Source organism: Benincasa hispida, chromosome 7, assembly GCF_009727055.1.
Source record: "Benincasa hispida cultivar B227 chromosome 7, ASM972705v1, whole genome shotgun sequence".
Lineage (NCBI taxonomy): Eukaryota > Viridiplantae > Streptophyta > Magnoliopsida > Cucurbitales > Cucurbitaceae > Benincasa > Benincasa hispida.
The window spans coordinates 33,238,082-33,240,189 of record NC_052355.1 but is presented as its reverse complement, the minus strand read 5'-3'; positions in this window follow the sequence as shown (position 1 = coordinate 33,240,189).

Sequence of the window (2,108 nt, the reverse complement as noted above, 5' to 3'; positions counted from 1 at the left end):
TTACTTAAAAGTGATGAAGCTTGTTGACCTAAACGATCGTCTAGTGCAGGCTTGTATTAAACAATACTCAGCGATCGCGTAACGCAGATCGTCAAACCCGAATGCGACCAACTTTTGGATTGCAATTGCCCATTCGTTTAATCCGATGCGTTCAAACTGCGAACGCGTGCTCCTTCATCTTTTACGATGCGATAGAACAGTGATCGCGTAGAACTTCTTTGCACGATGCGATCAACCCTAGATCATCTCCTTCCTCGAAGAAGCCGCAAAACCTTGCCCCGAACTTCGACGAACGACTCAAAACTTCAAACAATCTTTGAATGCATACAAACTCGACAACGATTTATTAATGCCCAAAAAACGCAGGGGCACCTTTTACTAAAATAACTGCAAATGTAAGGATTTAAACAAAAAACTGAGGCTATTCATCCTGAAAACATCCACTAATCCGACACATCTACAGCAGATTAAAACAATTAAAACAGCGTAGAAATGCACCCCACCTATGAATGTATATTATAATGAATAAAATTGAATGATGCGCTTATGCGCTATGACTTTATGATATTGGCGATAATACGTTCTAAATGTATGCGATGAAGCTTAAGTGCTTTCGTATTATGCATTTGTTTAGTGCGTGCACAAGTTTCTACACTGGAACCAAGTATAATTCCAATCGACAAAGTTTTCTCAAAGTGATTCTGAGGTTCGACACGCGGATTGTTGTAAATTAATAGAGATAACGTATTTAAGTGGTATATGCGACCAGTTAATATAAAGAATGAATGAATTGGGGTTTGTAGAAACATAAAATGTACGGTAAAGAAAAAATGCATCTGAAAAATAATAAATGTGATAAAGTAAATGTGGTGGTAAATTAAAATGTTGTATAAAGATATAAAATGAAAAACAATTAATGATTACATGGGGTGAGGACTAAAGCTGTGTAAAGATGGTATATAAAAAAATGTACTTATGAAATGTGGTGGCAAGTTTATTTGTGAAATGTGTCAGAAAGAGAATTGGTTGAGGGAAAGGACATCGCAAGTTCGTCACATCTTGTTGAGGATGCAACTAAGGTTCCGCTTTCCCTTGGCTTACATCTTTCAGTGATCGGCCGCGTTCCTATATGTCTATGGTGAAACAGGGATGAACGTGATGAACGCAAGGTTGTTTCCATCTCTGGAAATACTTCTCGATTTAGTTAATGCATTTTTCCAACCTTCTTTCGAGAGGTGGAATAACATCTTCACTTCTGCTCTCACAGGTGAAGATGCCGTCGAGCATGCTTTAGCTAAACTCAGCCAATTTCCTTAATAAAGATTAACTCACTCCCTTAATTTTGCTAAGGGTATGCATACTACTCATCATGGTAGCGCAAATAAACAATGCAAAAGAAAAGAAAAGAATTACTGCAATAAATTGACAATGGATGATAAAAGTAAAGAGGCCAACGCATAAGGAAAGAATGATTACTTAGTTGTATAAAGTTTGTCTAAGTACAAAAAGAATTGTAAATATCGCAACACAAAATTGTAGCATGTACAAAAGAATACTTTAGAGTTGCGGCGAGGGCTCTAAATACTTCAGGTATAGCTTTCTATAAAAAGGAAAATGAATGGCCGCAAAGAAAAAATGCAAAATTGTGGAGAAGGTGGTACACCTCTAAATTTAGAGTTGCGGCGGGGGCTCTTGATGTGGAGGATGTTGCGGAGGAGCTCGTTGTGGTGCTTCTTGAAATTGTAGCAGTTGCTGTAGATGTGGAGGCACCATGGGACCATGTAGGTAAGCCGTTAAGAAATTGAAGTACTCATGATTGCGTTCGACCATCTGTCTTTGGTTCAGGCGAATAGTAAAAATGTTTTGTTGAATATTGACGATCACCTGTCGCAACATTATGTTGCTGTCTCGCAACTCTGCGTTGCTCTCCTGCAACTCCGTTAATGCATGGCAGAAGAATGTAAGTTGTTGAGATAAGAAAACCCACATATCGGCTAAGGCAGCATCAAGGGATGCGGCGGTGGGTAGCGCCATTGATGTTTCACCAATATCGATTTGAGGTTGAGTAGAAGGGCCTGCTCTCAAACCGTTTGGGTCATCAACATGCG